Genomic DNA, 15,267 nt, shown 5'->3' with positions numbered 1-15,267 from the left:
ATTCTTCTCGGCTTCAAGGACCTTCTTAATAGCCTCTACAGCGTCAGCTTTCTCCTCAGCCATGTCTTGAGCTTTTACAGCTGCCTCGGCTTGATCTGCCAAGGTCTTCATCTTATCCTTGGCCCTGTTGAGGGACGTTTGTAGAGCGGTGACCTCCTTGATTTTGTCGGCCAACTCCTTTCTCATTTCAAAAGATTGCAAAGAGAAGGAGTGGACGTGCTGGATCGCCTAAAAGAAAATCAACATAACAAAAGTTAGTAAAATTCTCTAAGTATGAAGAAATAAAGAAACAAAAAAACCAAGTGTGAAAGACTTACCTGAACAGAATGCTGGAGCATCAGAGCGAATTTTTCTTACTCACTCATCTCGGCGTTTCGGTTATGATCGTTTGGAAGGAGCAAAGCCGTTGAGAGGGCGACGCCGACTTCGAGGTCAGCCGCACTATCGCCAGCTCTAATCGGCTTGTCCTCGATGGTGATCTGGGGGGTCGGGGGGCATCTGGTTTCATTGGCCCCAAGGTTGTGGCCGACTCGGACCTCAGCCTCTTTGACCGAGTGGACTGAGATGGTTCGGCCTCGACGGGCCTCTTCTCGGCGACGGAAGGGGTCTTTTCACTGTCAGCTAATTTTGAAATTGGCAAGGTGTCCTCAGTATCAATCTGAGTCACCGTTGCCTTTGGCTGAGCTTTCTTGAATCTTTTGGGTTTCAGCTTAGGTTGAGGCTGAGATTGTGCTGGTTGAGCGTTAACACTGAAAGGGATGTCGGCCAAGAGATCTTCAGTGACTACCTTCTTGCGGCCCATCTCAGCAGCGAAAACAGTTCGGAGTCGTCGACGGTGTTGAGATGGTGGTATCAATTGTGGAGCTGAGGTAGATGGCCACTCTTCTGGATCAGAGGTTGACCCCTGATCTGGCCGAGATGATGAAGTAGTTGTGGAAGGAGTAGTGGCAGACGGAGGAGATTGACTCTTCTTCTTCTTCTTTGGAACGTCAGGAAGAATCGACTTATAGGTGGGAATGAAGTTGAGTAGCAAAGGAGCTCTCCTCCTCGAAATAGGTAGATCCAACAACTTCTTCAAGCCCTTGTTGGGAAAAAAGGACTTGCAGAAGTCTTTTGCTGGTTGAGTAAAAGCTGCAAGAAAAACAAACATTAGAACAAACGAAGTATTGAAGACTTTAAAAACAAGTAAGTATAAACACTGGGCTCTTACCATTACCCTCTACAAAAACTGTTCGAGGAATAGGGTAGTAATGGAGGTCCTTATCTGGAGCAAACTCCCAGTTCCCCGAGATAATGAAGTATCATCCCCGGCTCCCTTGTTGGAGTCTGGGAGGTCGGCAACAATTTTATACTCTATGGACCTCGGCTTGAGGTAGTAAATATAGCCTTTCTCCAACTTGAGGCGACACATGGTGTAGCAGTATTGGATATCGGCTAAGGTAACCCTAGCATTCTCTTGTTTGGCTAAGGCTATTATACCATTGATGACTCGGTAGAAATTAATGGCGAGCTGCATTGGGTTCAATTTATAGTAATGGAGTATCTCACGGAAGAAGTGTCTAATGGGAGCCTAAGTCCACACTCAATAAAAGCTACAACGAGGAAAGGCATAGAATCAGTTGTGGGCATGATGGAGTCTTCCTCCCCAGCCAACCTTAGATGGACGTCGACGTGGATGGAAAACTCCTGCCTAAAATATTCCAGCATGGTTGGGATATTTACCCTATGTTTCCACATACCCATGACGTCGGCTTAGGGGGAAGGTGTATAAGTTGGAAATAAAGTGTTCTGTAAAGGCTCAAAAGACCTTGGCAAAACCTAAACAAACGCTAGGGTAAAGATTTTTTGCGATCCGAAGTAAAGGTTGTTTTAGTTTTTCCCTAAGATTCGTGTGTTCTATGGCAAATCTCAAACCTAAGTCTAAGCAAATGGAGATTGAAGGCAAGAATCTGGAAAAAACACGGCAAACAGAAATAAGTGCAATGATTCAGAATCAAGAATAGTGGTGCATCATCAAGAACACTGTGACAGAGTGTGTGCCAGGATACAAGGCCAAGAACAGTGGCAGAATGAACAAGTATGTGGGTATTGTGTGTATATTAAAGAACGGTTTGGGCAAAAAGCAAAATCATGAGATAAATATGCTCAGAATACATGGTTGGATTCAAAAATACAAATGCGAATGACGTTGCAATTTCAGTATACAGATATAACAGTTTGAGGAAAAACAAAAATCAAAACGAAGGAACAGTGACTTATAGGGGAAGATTAGGGTTGCCGAGATTAAACGGTGGCAGCAATCGGAAAAGTGCAGCAAAATCCTCGCCAGAGGGGAATGAACGGAAGTTATTGCAGAAAGCTTCGCGAGAGCGACAATGGCAGATTTAGGAGAAAAATTTTTAGAGAGAAAGAGTTGGGAGCTTGAGAACGAGGATGCAAAAGTGAAGAGACGGAGAGAGAAAGTTGATTTTGATCAAACGCGGAGAATGGCGGCGAAATACCATCAATATGTCTAGGGCGACGTGCTTGTCAGACGGCACACCCAAACACAAGACGACTTACAGGCGCGTATCAAGTACGATCCAGTGAGGGGAAGACGCGTGGCTAAAACGATTGAGTTGTTATGCGTGACAGCTCATACGCGTGAAGGAGCTCTTGGAATTCTTGATTTAATGGAGCAGTACCTCGGCCTGGAGGATGATCTCGACTGAGAAACTTGAACAACCCTGGTTAATGGTTCTGAGGCATTGATGGAAGCAGACTATAGGTCCTGGTCATACTGAGCCAACAAGTTCTTATTTCGATAATGAATAAAAAAGCGAGCTTAGCCGATGTAACAACCCTCACCTTGTCTTAAGTCATTTGCATGATCTTTGTCTTGCTTAAACTTGCATCTGCAGATCTTGATTTGCTTTATCTAAGTGCTGCTTGCATGCTTTGTTCCTTGATTGGTGCATGTTAAGCCGAGATCATCTTAAGCCTAGGTCACACCTTTGAACCCCTTACACCTAAGACCATCTTAGAACCACTCTGGTTGACCTCCACATTCACCTTGGCGTCTTGGCTGAGATGTCATCATCTAGGCCGAGATGTTATCATCTAGGCGTCCTAGATCTTTGATCCCTGCACCTAATGATCTTGTTCCGGGACTGGTATGACCTAGACCGAGGTGTGGCACATCTAGGCCGAGGTGTGGCACAGCTGCGCCAAGTGTTATCCTTCCTAGCCGAGATCATTGAGACCTTACTTGCCGAAGTCTATGTCTTGACCCGAGGTCTTTACCTTGTTAGAGTGCCCTTGTCACCTTGCTTGTTGTACACACTTTGTCATACTCTTGTCTTGTCATTCTGTCAACTTTTTTAGGAGAGCCAACCAATCGTTGCCACATGTCCCAGCAGAGGGTTAAGTAAGCTGGCAGAGAGAGAAAACCTACATCATTTGTCATATCTTTGTCCTAGGAAGAGAGAGAAGCTCTAGGGAAGAAGGAGAAGTTCTTAGAGTGAGAGAGCTTGATTCCAAGCTTGATCTGCACACCTTGAACCGTTTGATCCGTGTTTTGAGGTTAGATTATTGATCTACTCTTGTTGTTCTTTATGTTAATCTAACCACATTGCATGATCTAGCATGATTCATGAGCCATGTATTGATTTAAAGCTTGTTTTAAAAAGAGAAAATGATGTTCTTGTGTTCTTGAAATAAAATCATGTTTTGATCCGAAAGTTTGTATCAAGATCCATGTTTTGTGTTGTTTTCATAAGATCTTCAAGTATGGGTACCCAGTTTCATGTTTTCGAACTCATCTCATGAAATCTCAGGTTTTGAATAAAGAAGTTATGATTTTCGCATTCATGTTCTTCATGTTCTTGTCCTTCATGTTCTTCATGTTCTTCAAAAGGAAACCCAAATTTTCCAGACTTCACCTTTCCCTAAGTGTGGTCACCGAGACCCACTCTTGCCTAGATGCGCACCTAGGCCTAGGAGACCATACCTTGGCCAAGAGGTGTGGGACCTCGGCCAAGACCTGGTTAGTACCCAGTATGTTTCCCGAGATGAGAAACATTGTTTTAACTCCTAGCACATGTCTTGCTTTGTCTTGACTTAGTTTTGAAAGAAATGCCGAAATCATTTACACTCATGTAAAGCTTGTTTTAGGAATGCATTTCATATCCATCTTTGAGCATCTCTTCTTGTCTTCTTGAAATGCATTCAATGGGATTTATTATGTACTTGTAGGCCTTGGATCCTTGCTTGTAATCCCCACACCCGAAGAGCTATGTGAGTGGTATTTTTAATAAAGCTATGTTCTAACGTTTGATAAAAGCTTTGCTTGTTTCGTTTTGGAAAAGTGTTTGTTCAAGCATGAATGATTATCCCTAATTTTTGTATCAAGTATTATGTTCGTTTTGATGACATTCTTGGAAAGTCCTTAGTGCTAGGGGACTATAATGCAACTAGTGCGTTTGTCTTGAAAAATCCTTAGTGCTAGGGGACTATAATGCAACTAGCACCCTTGTTTGAGATATCTCATTTGTCTTGCCACCGATGGTTTATCGCGTGGGTTGGTTTGGAATGTCATCCCTTGTATTATATTGATGCTAGTAAGCATCCCTTGAAGTTTTGAAAGACTTGATAGATGAACCTGGTTCATCCCCTGATTTTGTACAAGCAATGATATGTATTATTTTAATAAAGAACTCGGATATCATTCATTCAAACCTTTAGTAATTATATCATTCACTGAGTATCCAAGCTCACCATCTCCTTATATATATGTAGGTGACGAGCAAGAAGGCGGTGACGCCTAGATGTGTTTTGCAAGATGTTTTGGATTCATGTTTTTGGCTAGTATCTTGAAGATTATGCTTCTTAGTTTGTATTACATGTCTTTTGTATATTTCGGCTTGAGAAGCCTTTTGATCAAGATGTAACATGCACCTTTATTTTATTTGCATTCAAGTTGTGAACCATGTTAAAATGCATGTCATTTCATTTAATCTATGCACAGCTCTTATAGACTAATTAGATTTAAATTTATTGCTTCCGCATATGTAAGCCCCATGTGTATACTCTGATTGTGTGTGACTTTGTAAGTTGGCCTTTAGTAATCTCGGATTACTGGCCATCATGACACCATTCTACTAGGAGCAGAATGGGGTCGTGATAGCCGACGTGCTAGAAGGAAGTATAGATATAGGTTCTATCACCTCAGGATGTCGAGGTAATAGAACCTAAGGGGCAGTTGTGGGGACATGAATTTTGAATGACGACACGTGGCCAAGGTGGCGCCGAAGTGTCAGTCGAGGTGTCACGTGTCCTGGTTATGATGCTGAGATGATCTCGGCTAGGCCAAGGTCATCTGAGAGAATACCGGAGTCCGGAATAAACGGATAAGGGACAAGAGTTCTAGAATGAGGAAGGACCTCAGCCTGAATAAGGATAAAGCTCTTAGGAAGTTTATCTTTATCTATTGGAGAGTCCAAGATAAGCACTGAGCTGAAGTTCATTGAAGCTAGGCTTCTATTGAGGCTAGGATTGAGTTGGCTATAAAAGAGAGGCACCCCATGGGTCTAAGGTACACAATTTATATTTTGAATAGTGAGTTAAGCACTTTTACTATCTTTAAGAGATAACTGACTTGATCGTCGGAGTGTCCCAAATGAACGAACCACCGCCGGAATCTCTTCTTTCTGTTTCAGGTCGTTCAGGCTTAATCTATTCTGCTAGTGTTCTCCAGCTGATTGCTTGATTGACAGTATGGTCAGAAATTGATACACACAATTACTATATTTATTCATAAAAAATAATAGCCCTTTTTTTTGTTGGTAGCCCTACCTCAACCCTAATTTTTGCGTGGTTAATTTTTTACAAACTAACAAAACTGTCACTAGTTCTCTCTAACTTCCTGAAGGTTAGGCTAGTCATTTTAGAGTGTGTGGTGGTTCCTGTAAAAACCTTCTTGGGTATTCTATTATATGAATACGTATATTCGTTTTTTGAAAATTATAAATCAATGCATATAACAAAAAAAATAATTCAAAATATGTGGGGTATAACTCTTTATACGTAAAAATAAATAAATAAGTAACAAAAGTTACACTCCAAGAAGATAGCCACCCTTTAGTAAATAATTGCCCCACTTTTCATTGAATGGTAATTTTTCCTTGTTTATTTTTTAGCTCAAAAGAAAATAAAAGTGCATATTGATCTCATGTGGCGTGTCAATAATTTATTAAGCGGGAGTAGATAAGAAAAAATTATTCAGTAATTTGAAATAAGGATAAGTAGTATTTCAAAATGATAATTATTGGTCGAAATAATAGTACGTATCACTTTTATATTAGTTTTTTAAGAGACAATATCATAAGTAACAATTAATAAGTGGAGTGAAAAAAAAAATTGTAAATAAGGCCATCCATTTCTTTAAAGATTATTTTGAGGGGGAATGAGAATGCAATTTAGAGTACTCACTATGATTTCTTAGTTTTAAACAAATTGAAATGAGAAGGAGATTTTTTATTATCTATACAAATTAAACATGAATTTGATTCTCACACTTCTAATCATAATCCCACATTCCTCTATATAAGGGAGTTTAGAGGGGGGAAAAACGGGATCACAATATTGAAATTTTTATTTTTATTTAATAGAAAAATCCTCAACTAAACTAAAAACTTGAATGACATTAAAAAACATTGACAAATCGATTTTATTACCAATAATGAGATTTATAATAAATATACTATCTCATTTTCTAAAAAATTATTTTTATCCAAACATAACCTTTTTTTTTTTTAGGTAAATTACAGACTTCTCTTAAGATTTAAAGAAAATACAACAAGACTTACAACTTTGATATAATTATATTGAATTTCACTTTTTGTTTGGAAGGATTGGAGGGGGAATTGGACTCCATGTCCAATCCACCATGGAGTTCATTGCTTAGTTGAAAATTTGTAAGCCGGATTAGGAGTTCCACCGGACTAATCCCATATATGTTGGACTATTATGTCCTAGGAGATGTGGGATAGAAATGATGGGATTGGAATTCATGGAATTAAGTTGTGAAATAACATATTTGTCCTTTAAGTATTTGATTTCATTATGTATTGTATTTAGTAAAATAAAATAAAATATAAAAATTTCAATTAAAAAATAAAATAATATATATTTATTTCAATTTTTATTGATATATATTTATTCAATTTTTTTAAATAAGTTTTTATAGATGTTTTATTTTTAATTTTTGTTGATATTTTATTTAATTTCATTATTTAATATTTATTTTGTTAAAAATAAATTATTTAAAATTTTATTTTAAAAATAACATAAATTTTTATTGATGCTTTATTTATTGAATTTAAAAAATATATTTATTTAATTAAAAAAAATAAAAAAAATAAATTTTTATTTAATCTAGCAAAAAAAATTAAAATATTTAAGGCAAATTTAGTATTGCTACTACTTAATAAACAATAAAAAATGTAAAATAGTCTATTGAACATTTATTTTTCTACACATCTAATATTATGAGAAAACAAATATGGAATATACATCTTTTCTAATTAAATAATCAAAAGATTATATATCTAGAATTAATAGTTCGGTCCTTATTCAATTTGTATTAAAATATTTATTCATATATAATCATTAATAATTAATTAGTCATATAAATAGATAGTATTATTAACTCTCTTACACCATATCATCAAAGAACATTATACTGATCTCTTCTAAGGGAAGTCGGAATAATTCGCCTTTTTCTTTTTAACTTTGATGACACATGAATAATATTTTTGTCAATTTATATAATTAGAGAAAATGAGGGAGAGCACTAATTAGTGCTATCACTAATAATGTGGCAGTAGGCCCTACCAGGAATGATTTGATATTTTGGCTTTGGTGTTGTATTTTTTTTCTTTTTTTATTGAGTGTCATTTCATTAGTGGTCTTTTTAGAACTCCAAAATTAGTGGTCTCTATCATTGTTGTATAATTACGGCATAAACTAGAGCTCCTTTTTTGTTTTTATAAAAAAATTAAAATATGGAACAGAGAGACCAATGATTCTTCCTTTCTTTACCAAACAAATGAAACTGTTGATTGACAACAAAATTAACGAACCTTCGCCAGAAGACAACTCACTCCCACCAATCTACGCCGTCTACTCTCTCTCTCTCTCTCTCTCTCTCTCTCTCTCATATATACATACATACATACATACATATACGTACCCAAAACCAAAGTAACCAAGCTTCGCTACTCTCTCTCTGCTATTCGATCTCGTTCTCTCCCTCTTCAATTACATCAATTCTAGGGTTTTCTTTTTCTTACATATAAAGATTCAGACTTTTTGGATCTCAACACTAGTTAAATCTGTTGTTGGCCGCAGAAAATGAGAGACTTTCGATTTTAATCGGTTTTTTTCGGTGCATTTTCGATCTGCCGACAGAACAATTGTCCAATTTTTGGTGGGTTTCGAGTTTTTTTTATGGTATTTCTTAGTGTATAATTGTTGGGTTTGTTAATTTTTATTGAGGAAATGCTGTTTCAAAGGATGATTTATGTCCCAATGAGCGTTGACTTTGTTGGGTTATTGATGGTTTTCATGTAATTTTTGAAAATTTGGGATTAGGGTTTCTTAATTCTTGTATTTTTAAAATAATTTTACAATTTGATTTGAAATGGGATTGTTCATAAAACATTTTCTTTTCCATCAATTGCTCACTGTTCAGTTTCTTTGATCTGGAGTGGAGTTGATTATTAGATTAATCTTTGTGTTTGTGTGTATATGTGTTTATATAAGCATATATTTGTTGTTCAAGTTTGAGTATTCTGAAACTATAGTCATCAATGGATAAAAATGTAAAAAATGGCTCTATAAATAAGCCACTGGTTAGTGTAGAATCAGAAAAGGTTGAATTGAATGGAGAGACGGAAAAGGATAACGAGACAGAGTCCTTGTTGCCATCTCGGAGAGGTGGGTTGTCGAAAAAGTCGGGGAAGCCGCGCTTGAAAGTGCAGTGGAATGATAAAAATGGGAACAAGCTTGCAGAGGTACTGGAATTCCAACCAAGGTAATAAATTGTTGCAGTTCATGTGATTACATATAATGTAGGTGAAGTTATGAGAATTTCTGATCTTTTAGTTTTGCTTTATATGAATTGGAATGCTGATCATTTGCCTTTAAAACACATCTGGATTAGAAACACCTAGTTGCATCTTGAGTTGGTGGAATTTAAAAGTTCTATCTTCAATTAGGAAAGATCAGGACTTCATTCAAAATGATGAAAAAGCAGTTCTGTGGTTTTGTTGGTAGGTTCATGGTTTTTCTGTTGCTTTCTACTTTGAAAAATACTAAAGAAAGAAAGAAAGAAAAAATGCAGCATCTTTCAGATGGTTTTAGAAAACAGTTTCTTTTTGTACTGTGGCAAATTGTCAATAGACATTTTTATTTATAACCTCTTATTAATAGTTCTCCCCAGCTTGAAAATTTAGTGTTGTCAATTTGATGTCATTGAGGATGGGGCAGGAAGATTGAGCTTTGTGGCCCCAGCAGCCTTGACCTATCAAGTCATTGAAGTATTGTTACTGTCAGTGCATGCCCATTGGACCTATCAGGACCATTGTAATCTATAATCTAAATCCAGCTCTGATATTGTTGGCTGTTGACTTATTTCAACACTTGAGCAACCTTGTCATCATCAATTCCCTCACAACCACTGCCAGGGTTAGTTAATGTGGCTGTCTCATTATAAGATTAGTACCATTCTTATTTTCCATTGTCTAATGAACAGACCATGTAGGCAGTAGAACTTCAACGTGGTGTATCGACATTCAGATTTATGTGTGGGTTTTGGGGCATATATAACCCTTCTAATGCTTCACCATTGTATTTTATGATCTATTTCATGGTCGGTACCACTAGTCCAGTTACAAGCCCTAGGACTATGAACCATGGGCCTTGAGCTCAACAGTTACATGATCTCTCAACCTTGATGTTATGGGTTCAAATCCCTTTCTTGTCTTGCATAGCCACATGTACACACACACACACACCCAAAAAAGGAGAAGAACTCCTAGAAAACATGAATAGTGCTGTTATGTCACTTAAGCAATAAGCCTTTTTCACAATTGCTCCACAAATTGCAACTGCTTGAAGATTCACATGATTGATCTGTATTCCATTTGAGAGAATTAGTTTTCTAGATTCATCTTTTTACCATTGTTGTCATTATCTGAATGTTATTTTTTAAGGAGAGGGTTTTTTGGCAATTTTATTATGTATCCAGCAGTCTCAGCTACAAACATTCTGTTTGGCTAACTGTAGTTTAGGCTGTTGATAGCACAAAAATTTGTCACACAGCGGAGCCAAACAGAATGCCACAAGGAATCGCAATAATGATATCCTAGTCAGGACATTTCACCACATTATACATTGAGAAACACAGCATGGAAAAGTTTTGTTCCTTAACCATGTTCTCAACATTAGTAATACCAGCTACAGAAAGTGGGTGCATATTATCCCTTAGATGCATTTAGCCCTAATAATGAACTGGAACTACTATATAGTTTCCTCTTGAAGGCATGAAGAACAAATCTGCTACATTTTCTGCAACTAAAGAATTAACTAGGAATCTACAAAAAAAAAAAATTTCTTTTTTTTGGGGTTTATTATAGCATCAACTCCAGTAGCTCTTGAGAATTTCGAGTATTGATCCTAGGGATGAAGAGATTGTGTCCTTGTCCTCTTGGGAAAATAGGAACTGAGTAAATGGGTTGCATTGTTATGTAGCTTACAACCAAAAAAAGCATCTTTTGTTGCAAATAGAGTTAAGACTTTCATCAACAAGACTCAAGAGTACAAACATCAGCTATCTCTAGAATTCTTTTTTATTTCTTTTATTGTTATTCTGTTGGCAACTTGGTTGGTCATCATCTATTTGAGGAGTTCTAAAAAATGTTAGGTTCAACTTCTCCCTCCTCTTAGAGGTGGGTGTGTGGGTTGAAACTCATTGAAACGCGACTCCGATCTGCTGAAACGTAGTCCAGTCCTATTAGAGATGGAGGCAAATCAAGAAACTCTAAAGCCATGGCAAGAGAGGTTGATTATCCAATAGCAGGTGCTACTAGGGGACCTGGGTTTTTATTTTATTTCATGATTCTTTAATTTTAAATCCTCCAACATTCCTTCTCCCCATTTAGGATTTAGATTTAAAGTTATTGAAAAAGGATTTAGATTTACAAACAGAAGAGAGGGAAGGGTAGTTGAATATGCTGAGATAAATAAGGATCCAAACTGAGGCCAAATTAGAAAGGAGAGTGATGTGAGACAAAGGAAAGTACCCAAGGATTTTGGTAGTTTATACTTTTATTGGATACCAAACCAAACTAAGCCGTATAGTTTATATTTTATAGGAATTTTATTAAGAAGGCCAAGTTAATAAGAATAAAATGTTGTTAGATTATCATTATGGGAGGTGAAGATAATGCATTAGTAACAAGTTTAAGAAACTTCATGCTTCAAATATTTGTTTAGACTACCAAGATTAAGAAATAAGACTTCTGGATATTTCTCTAATGTAACTTTTTATATATAGTCTCATGCTTTGACTATTTGAAACTTATTTTGTCTTAAGATTCTTATCACTCGAATTTGTTAGTAAATCATAAATTTTAGAACAACTAGTTGACATGATTTGCTCATGTACAACAAAGAATTTACTGGTCTCATGCTTTGACTGTTGGGATCTTATTTTGTCTTAAAGATCCATATCACTTGAATTTGTTAGTAAATCATATAATGTAACTACTGGTTGACATGATTTGGTCATGTACAAAAATGATCTTTGACACCTTTCTTGAAAATTTGAAAAAAATAAAATAAAATTGTACCCAATGCACAAGCTCCTGCTGACAGTAGGGTCTGGGAGAGTTAGTACGTAGGTAAGCTTACCCTAATTTTTTTGGCGCATAGGCTAATTCATGTGACTTGAACTGATGCCACAAGGCTATGAGTGGATAAGACTTGCCATCGCACTAGCTTGGTCATGACCTTTAAAATCACACCTAGTTTGGTTCCCATTAATGGGGTCTTGGAGGGGTGAACTAATCACTGGCCTAACCTTTGATACATAGTGGCCTCCTTTAGATTCAAACAAAATTCACAAATAGAAAAAAATAAGGAATGATCATGAAATCTCAAATACTGGCCAACACAAAAACACAAGGACAAACCTGAAATGAAGAATATGGGTCATTGTGATATTTAGACTTTTTTCTGGGGGTGAGCCAAACAAATATATAAAAATGAGTTTCTTCAAATGAGATTATATATAAGGAACTTACGAATTGTTGGGATGTGTCTTATGGTTCCTAGTATGCATTCCTAGGCACATGTGCTCCTCTCTTTTGCAAAGAAAAGAAACAAGAAGACAGAGTGCTTTTATAGGTTTTTTGTTTCGAACCTTACTGAAGGTGGCCAATGTCATTTCATTTCAAGAACTTACAAGAAAAACATAGCTGCATGAACTACCAGAAGACGGCTTTCACCTTCTGGACTATGCCAGTTGTCAAGCAGTGAATAAACAGTAGACCTTTCATCGTTAAAATAAATAGTATATCTTGTTCCTCCCTGTTGCTGAGAAATTATAGATGGAAATATTCGTGTCATTTGAATGAACAATTTACTTAACTTTTTCTCATTTTATCCAAATCTCAGTCATATTTCCTTTCTGTGCCTGCAGTGATGATAGTGACTCTGATGATGAAGATTCAGATTCGTGTGCCTGTGCCATAATGTAGATCTTATTCAATGTACCAACTCTTATCAGCAAACTCCTGCTGGACAAATTAAAGGATTCGTCTTCACCAACCTCAATTTTCCAGAGACTATACTAAATCAGTGAGTCTGGTTACTCAGAAAGCCCAATTTTTTGCCCAGAATTTGTGTGGTCCATGTGTAGAATGAATCTGAACCACATTCATATTTTTGGGTAAAATTCTGGGTATCTGGTATTACTATATGGCACTATTTTTAACTTCCTGCTGTGAAGATGGACCAAAGGTCCCGTTGAGTGGCGCAGCAATCTCTGAAGGTGGAGGTGATAATTTGTTGAGCCAAACTGCATCAATTATCTCCCCGGGGTAAATAAAGAGGATGACAATGTTACTCCCATGATATGCATGTATTCAGAACTATTGTTTTTATTTCATTTGTTAGTCATGATGTTAAATGTGTGGTTGATAGTTGATCAACAGAGTACTATGTATGAGTTATGACCATCATGTTCGTGTATAATGAAGCCGCAGTTCTTCTGTTCTGCAACTTGTTTGTTCTGTCCAGAATTAGTTTCATCATAAAAAATATAAATAAATAAATAAATAAATAAAGATCTTAATCTAGCAAATTAATTTGATCTAACAGTCTCTGAAGGACATTCATTCATGAGTCTTATACAGGGGCTTATTCATGGGCAGTTTTGTGCTGTATTTGGATTTGAATAAAGATTTCAATCTGTCATATTAGGCCTTGGACTATGTGAATGAAAATTCTTGGCATAAATCAAAATATTCATAAAAACTCACACTGCAAAACAATCAATAAAATCAAACAATTATACACAGAGGAACAATACAACAGTGGAGTTATTTCAAACTTTCAATGTCCCTCTCTTCAACCTCTTTATCACAATGGGCCTTCTTGGTTGCTTGTGTTTGATGATAGTATTAGGAACTTTGCGACTCCCATTAGCTCCTGTAAGGCCCCCCAGATGAGAGATGTCCCCACAATTTTTAAATATTTACGTATATGACTTGAGGTTTGAAGAAAATACAATAAGCTTCACTAATTTGACGTAATTACACTGGGCTCTCTTAAAGTTTTAATTCATATAACACTTGACCAATTTTTCATCAAAAATTCGTATAGCTAAAAAAATGATATTATTATCTCTTTTATATTGAAATATATATTTTACTTTGTATATCTGTTGGCTATATATTTTGTATAGTCTTATCACAGCCTGACACGTAGAGTATAAGGGGTAAATTGGAGAATCAGTGAAGATCTCCAACCATCGACAGACACGTGGCAGTTCATATTGGTAACAATGGATATGTACAGCATTGGAGTAGTTAGAAGGCGCAATGTGACGTGACCCAACAGTTACTCACAATTCAAATTCAAATTCATGAGGGAAGTCCAACTATAAGAATGGCATAATGGAAACAAACTGTTCAAGGCCATGACCAGTGATTGTGGAAGGGCATTTCGACGGTTACCATTAGAAGGTATAAATAAAAGAGAAGGCTAACAGAAGAGGGCCAGACTCAAATACAGAAACCAGTTATTTACTTTATATTTTCTCTCTAGTTTTTACATTTGTAGTTCTTCAATTTCTATACTGCACTTCGATTCTTAAGAGTAGTTCCAAGTAGTCTATTGGTATAAAACCCTTCGAGACTGTGAAGTGCGAGGGTATCATTATAAGTTCTTACTATTTAGTGAAATTTAGTTCATGAAACTGCTTTTATCTGTTGTTATTGTCGATATCTTTAATTTTCTCCTAAGCAAAGCCACCAGTAAAAGTCATCTTCATTGAGGTTGAAAGAATTTCAACACAATCGTTTGATAATTGGTTGGCAATTAAAATTTTTGTAAGGACTTATTGATCCTTGCTGGCACGCTTAAAATTACATTATTAACCTTCGAAAGCCAAAAAAGCCAACATATATTTTTTGGCACGCCCAATGGGACCTTTAAAATGGCTAGACGTTGAGCAAGAAGAGAAAATGACCACCTCGAAGAATGTGTAGAAGGAGCTAATATAGAGGAAAATGTTGAGCTACATCCTGAAAATGTGCCTGCTTCAAACAATCCTCCACAGTTGGTCGAAGAAACCATTACTTCAGGGTATACAACCCAAGTCCAAAATATTGGGCAAGGCCAAGAAGTTGGCCCTTTGACTATCTTATCCACACAACTAGTTAATCAAATGGGAGGTTTAGTGGATATTGTGGGACAACAGTTAATGTATATAATAGAAATGTGGGTAGTATCCTTTTTGGATGGAATGCATACATATCAACCACCCATCATTAGACAAGCTGAAGAAAACATAAATCTGCTTCAGTAACAATTGGCTCGAAATAGACAGCCTATACAAAATAATGGGCAAAACAATGGTCAAACCAATAATCAAACACTTGAAAGACCAATACCAGTGCCTCAGTCATGGTATGAGCCCTTTCTTAGAATGCCAACAGGCCA

General features: G+C 36.6%; 1 non-coding gene across 1 annotated transcript; it reads left to right on the top strand.

Annotated features, from left to right (window-relative positions):
- Positions 1-8,014: 8,014 nt before the first annotated feature.
- On the top strand, positions 8,015-13,323 carry LOC114269027 (uncharacterized). The gene is made up of 2 exons (XR_014335185.1): positions 8,015-9,073; positions 12,743-13,323. It is a non-coding gene; the product is annotated as an uncharacterized LOC114269027 (transcript).
- Positions 13,324-15,267: the final 1,944 nt, after the last annotated feature.

This window comes from Camellia sinensis, chromosome 7 (genome assembly GCF_055761805.1).
Source record: "Camellia sinensis isolate YWXY chromosome 7, ASM5576180v1, whole genome shotgun sequence".
Taxonomy (NCBI): Eukaryota; Viridiplantae; Streptophyta; class Magnoliopsida; order Ericales; family Theaceae; genus Camellia; species Camellia sinensis.
This window is presented reverse-complemented; position numbering and strand designations above follow the sequence as displayed.